Genomic DNA, 7,365 nt, shown 5'->3' on the forward strand with positions numbered 1-7,365 from the left:
AGATGATGCCACTGCACTTCAGCCTGGGCAACAGAGCAAGACTCCATCTCAAAAAATAATAATAATAATAATAATTTTAAATGTTATCTGAATTGCATCTCCTCGCCCCCAGAATTGTATATGCTGTAGTGCTAACCTCTCATATTTCAGAATGTGACTGTACTTCCAGATAGTGTCTTTAAAAAAGTGATTAAATTAAAACGAGGCTGCTAGGTTAGGCCCTAATCTAAGCTGACTGGTGTCCTTATAAGCAAAGGAAATTTGAGTGCAATGGCTCTCGCCTGTAATCTCATCACTTTGGAAGGCTGAGGCAGGAGAATTGCTTGAGAACACAAGTTCAAGACTAGCACGGGCAACACAGAGAGACCCTGTCTCTACAAAAAAATTTAAAAATTAGCCAGGGTTGGTGGCATGCACCTGTAGTCCCAGCTACTCAGGAGGCTGAGGCAAGAGGATTGCTTGAGCCTAGGAGTTCTAGGTTACAGTGAGCTATGATCCTGCCATTGCACTCCAGCCTAGGTGACAGAGTGAGACTTTGCCTCTAAAAAGTCAAAGGAAAGGAAAGGAAATTTGGACACAGAAAGAGATGCCAAAGATGTGCGCATACATTGGAAAGACCATGTGCAGATACATCAAGGAAGCAGGGCTGTCTGCCAGCCAAGGAGAAAGGCCTTGAAAAAAAAACCAAATCTGCAACATGTTGTATTAGTCAGTTTTCATGCTGCTGATAAAGACATACCCAACACTGGGCAATTTACGAAAGAAAGAGGTTTATGGACTTACAATTCCACGTGGCTGGGAGGCCTCACGATCATGGCAGAAGGCAAGGAGAAGCAAGTCACATATTACCTGGATGACAGCAGGCAAAAAAAAAAAGCTTGTGCAAGGAAAATCCCATTTATAAAACCATAAGATCTTGTGGGAACCATTCACTATCGGCACAGGAAAGACCCCCCCATGATTCAATCATCTCCCACCAGCTCCCTCCCACAACACGTGGGAATTATGGGAGGTACAAGATGAGATTTGGGTGAGGACACAGAGCCTAACCATATCATTCTGCCCCTGGCCCCTCCCAAATATCATATCTTCACATTTCAAAACTAATCATGCCTTTCCAAGAGTCCTCCAAAGTCTCAGTTTGTTTCAGCATTAACTCAAAAGTCCATAGTCCAAAGTCTCATCAGAGACAAAGCAAATCCCTTCCACCTAAGAGCCTGAAAATCAAAAGCAAGTTAGTTACTTCCTAGATACAATGGCGGTACAGGCATTGGGTGAATACAGCCATTCCAAATGGCAGAAATTGGCCAAAACAAAGGGGCTATGGGCCCGATGCAAGTCCAAAATCCAGAGGGGCAGTCAAAGCTTCAAAATGATCTCCTTTGACTTTATGTCTCACATCCAGGTCGCACTGATACAAGAGGTAGGTTCCCACAGTCTTGGGCAGCTCTGACCCTGTGGCTTTACAGGGTACAGCCTCCCTCCCGGCTGCCTTCACAGGCTGGCACTGAGCGTTTACGGCTTTTCCAGGTGCATGGTGCAAGCTGTACCTGCTTGATGGTAGATCAATGGATCTACCATTTTGGGGTCTGGAAAATGGTGGCCCTCTTCTCACAACTCCACTAGGAGGTGCCCCAGTAAGGACTGTGGCGGGGGCTCCAACCCCACATTTCCCTTCTGCACTGCCCTAGCAGGAGTTCTCCATGAGGATCTGCCCCTGCAGCAAACTTCTGCCTGGGCATCCAGGTGTTTCCATACATCCGCTGAAATCTGGGCAGAGGTTCCCAAACCTCAGTTCTTAACTTCTATGCACCTGCAGGCACAACACCATGTGGAAGCTGCCAAGGCTTGAGGCTTGCACCCTCTGAAGCCATAGCCCAAGTTCTACACTGGCCCCTTTTAGCCATGGCTGGAGTGGTTGGAACACAAGGCACCAAGTCCCTAGGCTGCACACAGCATGGGGACCGTAGGCCCGGGCAACAAAACCACTTTTTCCTCCTAGGCCTCCAGTTCTATGGAGGGGCTGCTGCAAAGGTCTCTGACATGCCCTGGAGACACTCTCTCAGTGTCTTGGTGATTAACATTCAGCTCCTCATTACTTATGCAAATTTCTGCGGCCGGCTTAAATTTCTCCTCAGAAAATGGGATTTTCTTTTCTATTGCATTGTCAGGCTGCAAATTTTCCAAACGTTTTTACTGTTTCCCTTATGAAACTGAATAACTTTGACATCACCCAAGTCACCTCTTGTATGCTTTGCTGCTTAGAAATTTCTTCCACAAGCTACCCTAAACTCTCTCAAGTTGAAAGTTTCACAGATCTCTAGGGCAGGGGAAAAATGCTGCCAGTCTTTTTGCCAAAACATAACAAGAGTTACCTTTGCTCCAGTTCCCAACAAGTTCCTTATCTCCATCTGAGACCACCTTATCCTGGATTTCATTGTCCATATCATTATCAGCATTTTGGTCAAAGCCATTCAACAAGTCTCTAGAGACTTCCAAAGTTTCCCACATGTTCTCTCTTCTTCTGAGCCCTCCAAACTGTTCCAATCTCTGCCTGTTACCCAGTTTCAAAGTTGCTTCCAGGTTTTTGGGCATCTTTTCAGCGGCGCCCCACTCTACTGGTACCAATTTACTGTATTAGTCTGTTTTCACACTGCTGATAAAGAGTTACCCAAGACTGGGCAATTAACAAACGAAAGAGGTTTATTGGGCTTACACATCTTCATGGCTGGGGAGGCCTCACAATCATGGTGGAAGACAAGAAGGAGCAAGTCACATGTTACGTGGATGGCAGCAGACAAAAAAAAAAAAAAAAAAGCTTGTGCACAGAAACTCCTGTTTTTAAAGCTGTCAGATCTCAAGAGACTAATTCCCTATCATGAGAACAGCACGGGCAAGACCCGCCCCCATGATTCAGTCATCTCTCACGGGGTCCCTCCCACAACATGTGGAAATCATGGGAGCTACAAGATGAGATTTGGGTGGAAACACAGAGTCAAACCCTATCACACATTGACCTTGTACTTCTAGCACAGGGAACTATGAGAAAATAAATTTCTGTTGTTTAAACCATTCAATCCATTGTACTTTGTTATGGCAGTCCTTGAAAACTAATAAAACCCCCTTCAAATTGTTCAGCAACTTGTTTTTATTTTTTTCTATGTTGATACATTTTGCTGTACTTCACTTAACCATTGCACAGGATTCCACTGTATGCATATGCCACAAGTGATTTATCCAGTCCCTCTCTGATGGACATTTAGGTCAGTCAGAATTTTCTGCTAAAATAAGCAATGTCAAATGGAACATGATCTATATGTTTCTGTGTGCACACTTGAGAGTGTTACTCTACCTATACAGCTATATCTGGAAGCACGTTTCTCCAATCTATAAGATGTAGATACATGCTGGTTTAACATCTTGTCAGATTGTGAAATTGTTATCACATGTGGTTAAAACAAAAACTCTCTGCAATATGTTGTATTTGCTTCTTTACATTCTCATCAACACTTGGTATTGTTAGACTTATAAATTATTTTCTAGTCTGTGTGTAAGTATCTCAATACTTTACTTTGTGTTTCTCCAATTACAATTACGTTCTGGCATCTTTTTATGTTTAGTAAAACATTCTAGGCCTGGTGTGGTGGCTCACACCTGTAATCCCAGCATTTTGGGAGGCTGAGGTGGGAGAATTGCTTGAGCTCATGAGTTCGAGACTAGCCTGGACAACATAGTGAGACCTTGTCTCTACCACCACCACCACCACCACCACCAACAACAACAACAACAACAACAACAACAACAAAAATTGAGTGTCCTCTTTCCAAAAGCCCCTAATCATAACATTTACTCATTTTTTAACTGGATTTATTTACCTCTTTCTTAGTAATTTGTATGATTTATTTATATAGTCTGGCAATTGATCTTCTGTAGTTATGCATAAATGGAAAAATGTTCTCAAAGTCTACGGCTTATTTTCAACTTTCTGTATGGTGTTTCTAATTTGAGGGCAGTACAATGCAATGAAAATTGTTTACAGCTTGGAAGTTTTATGTCTTGTTTTGAAGGTTTTCTTCTTATACTGGCATACCTCATTTTATTGCATGTCACTTTATTTTGCTCTGCAGATATTGCACTTCTATTACAAACTGGTTTGTGACAAGTCTGCAATTGAGCAACTTTATTTGCACCATTTTCCCAATAGCGTGTGCTTGCTTCATGTCTGTGTGTCACATTTTGGCAATTCTTACAATATTTCAAATTTTTTTATTATCATTATATTTGTTAGGGTGATCTGTGATCAGTGATCTTTGATCTTTGTGTTTTTTGATGTTACTATCAAAATTGTTTTGGGATGCCAGGAACCCCAGCCATATAAGATGGTGAACTTAGTTGATAAATGTTGTGTGTGTTTTGACTGCCCCACCAACTAGCCTTTCTCCATCTTGCTCCTTCTCAGACCTCTCCATTTCCTGAGACACAATAATATTGAAATTAGGTCAATGAACAACCCTACAGTGGCCTCTGAGTGTTCAAGTGAAACGAAAACTCACATATCTCAAATTTTCTTAAATCAAAATATAGAAAGGACTAAGCTTAATAAAGAAGGTATGTTGAAGGCCAAGGCAGTTGAAAAGCTAGACCTCTTATGCCAAATAGCCAAGTTGTAAATACAAAGGAAAAGTTCTTGAAGGAAACTGAAGGTGCTACTCCAGTGAACACACAGATTATAAGAAAGCAGAACAGCCTTCTGACAGATATGAGAATATTAGAGGTCCTCACAGAAACTCAGATCAGCCACAGCCCTTCTTTAAGCCAAAGCCTAATGCAGAGCAATTCCCTAACTCTCTTCAATTCTGTGAAGGCTGAGAGAGGCGAGGAAGTTACAGAAGGAAAGTTTGAAGCTAGCAAAGGTTGGTTTATGAGGTTTAAGACAAATACAAGGGAAGGAACAAGTTCTGATGTAGAAGCTGCTGCAAGATATCCATAAGATCCAGCTAAGATAATTGATGAAGGTAGCTACACTAAATAACAGATTTTCAATGACGACGACATGGCCTTATATTGGAAGAAAATGCCATCTAAGACTTCTATAGCTATAGAGGAGAAGTCAATGCCTGGTTTCAAAGCTTCAAAGAACAGACTGACTCTCTTGTTAAGGGCTAATGCAGCTGGTGACATTCAGTGGAACCCAGTATTCATTTACCGTTCTGAAAATCCTAGGCCTCTTAAGAATTATGCCAAGTATACTCTGTCTGTGATTTGTAAATAGAACAACAAAGCCTGGATGACAGCACATCTATTTGCAGCATGGTTTACTGAATACCTTAAGCCCACTATTTAGATCTACTGCTCAGACAAAAATATTTCTTTTTAAATATTATTGCTCATCAAGAATTCACCTAGTCATCCAAGAGCTCTGAGAGAGATGTACAAGGAGATTAATGTTGTTTTTATCCCTGCTAATGCAACGTCTATTCTGCAGTCTGAGCAACAAGGAGTAATTTCGACTTGCAAGCCTTATTATTTAGGTAATAAAGTTGGTAAGGCTATAACTGTCATAGATAATGATTCCTCTGATGGATCTGAAAAGGATTCACCATTCTAGATATCATAAAGAACATTCATGACTCATTGAAGGAGGTCAAAATATCAACATAAACAAGTTCGAAAGAAGTTGATTTTAATTTTCATGGATGACTTTGAGGGGCTCAAGACTTCAGTGGAGGAAGTCTCTGCAGATGTGGTGTATAGAGCAAGAGAACTGGCATTAGAAGTGGAATCTGATGATGCGACTGAATTAATGATAATCACCTTATGATAAAACTTCAGCAAATGAGGAGTTGCTTCATGTGGGTCAGCAGAGAAAGTGGTTTTTACTTTCTGAGACAGAATTTACTCCTGGATGAAGATGCTGTGAACATTGTTGAAATGACAACAAAGGATTTAGGATATTACATAAACTTAGTTGATAAAGCAGTGGTAGGCTTTGAGAGAATTGACTTCAATGTTGAAAGAAGTTCTACTGTGGACAAAATGCTCCCAAACAGCATGAACGCTTCAGAGAAATATTTTGTGAAAGGAAAAGTCAATTGATATGGCAACCTTCATTGTTATTTATTTTAAGAAATTGCCACAGCCACCTCAATCTTCAGCTACCACCTCTCTGATGAGTCAGCAGCCATCAAACATTGAGGCAAGACCCTCCACCAGCAAAGATTATGACTCACTGAAGGCTCAGATGATTATTAGCATTTTTAGCAACAAAGTATTTTTAATTAAGATACATACATATATTTTCACTTCACACATAATTATATTGTACACTTAATAAACTACAATATAATGTAAACATAACTTCTATATGCACTGCAAAACCAAAAAATTCATGTGACTTGCTTTAAATGATATACTCTTTATTGTTGTAATCTGAATACAAATCTGCGTATCTGTGAGATATACCAGTATACAACACCGTACAGTGGACTCCTGAGCAACTTAGGGGTTAGGGGAACTCACAAATCAAAATCTGTATATAACATTTGACTCCCCCACAACTTAACTACTAGTAGGCAACTGTTGACCAGAAGATTTACAGATAATGTAAACAGTCAGTTCACACATATTTTTTTCTGGCATGTATTCTTTTCTTATATGTATTGTTATATATATTTTGGTTATTTGAATATTTTACCATATTCTTACATAAAGTAAGTTAGAGAAAAGGAAATGTTATTAAGAAAACCATAAGAAAGATAATATATTATATATATATATTTATTATTCACCAAGTGGAAGTTGATCATCATGAGGATCTTCATCCTCATTGTCTTCATATTGAGTAGGCTGGGGAGGAGGAAGAAGAACAGGGGTTAGTCTTATTGTGTCAGGGGTCATGGTTACCCTGCAAGTTTTTTCAAACTGTTGTAAATCTCCAAAAAAATTGGTATATTTATTTTAAAAAATCCATGCATAACTCTGGTTTCTCTTCATATCATATAAATCTTTCACCTTTTACTAAAGATTTCCATGGGGAGGAACAGTTATGAGTCTTTATCCAATTTCTGAGGCCTCATGTTTCACGAGGCTAAATTATGAGTGTTAAAAATTAGACCAGCCTGTCCAACATGATGAAACCCCATCTCTAATAAAAATATAAAACACTAGCCAGGCATGGTGGCAGGTGCCTGTAGTCCCAGCTACTCGGGAGGGTGAGGCAGGAGAATTGCTTGAGCCCAGGAGGTGGAGGTTACAGTGAGCTGAGATCGCACCACTGCACTCCAGCCTGGGCGACAGAGGGAGACTCCACTGCAAAAAAAAAAACCAAAAAAAAAAACATTCCATGCATAAATGAACCCACAGAGT

At 40.4% G+C, this 7,365-nt stretch overlaps 1 non-coding gene across 1 annotated transcript; it reads left to right on the forward strand.

The window, feature by feature from the left end:
- Positions 1 to 6,973: 6,973 nt before the first annotated feature.
- Positions 6,974 to 7,088, forward strand: LOC115832232. Its single transcript, XR_004027658.1, has one exon. It is a non-coding gene; the product is annotated as a U5 spliceosomal RNA (small nuclear RNA).
- The last annotated feature ends 277 nt before the right edge of the window (positions 7,089 to 7,365 follow it).

The sequence above is a fragment of the Nomascus leucogenys genome, chromosome 21 (genome assembly GCF_006542625.1).
Source record: "Nomascus leucogenys isolate Asia chromosome 21, Asia_NLE_v1, whole genome shotgun sequence".
In the NCBI taxonomy this organism is placed as follows: Eukaryota; Metazoa; Chordata; class Mammalia; order Primates; family Hylobatidae; genus Nomascus; species Nomascus leucogenys.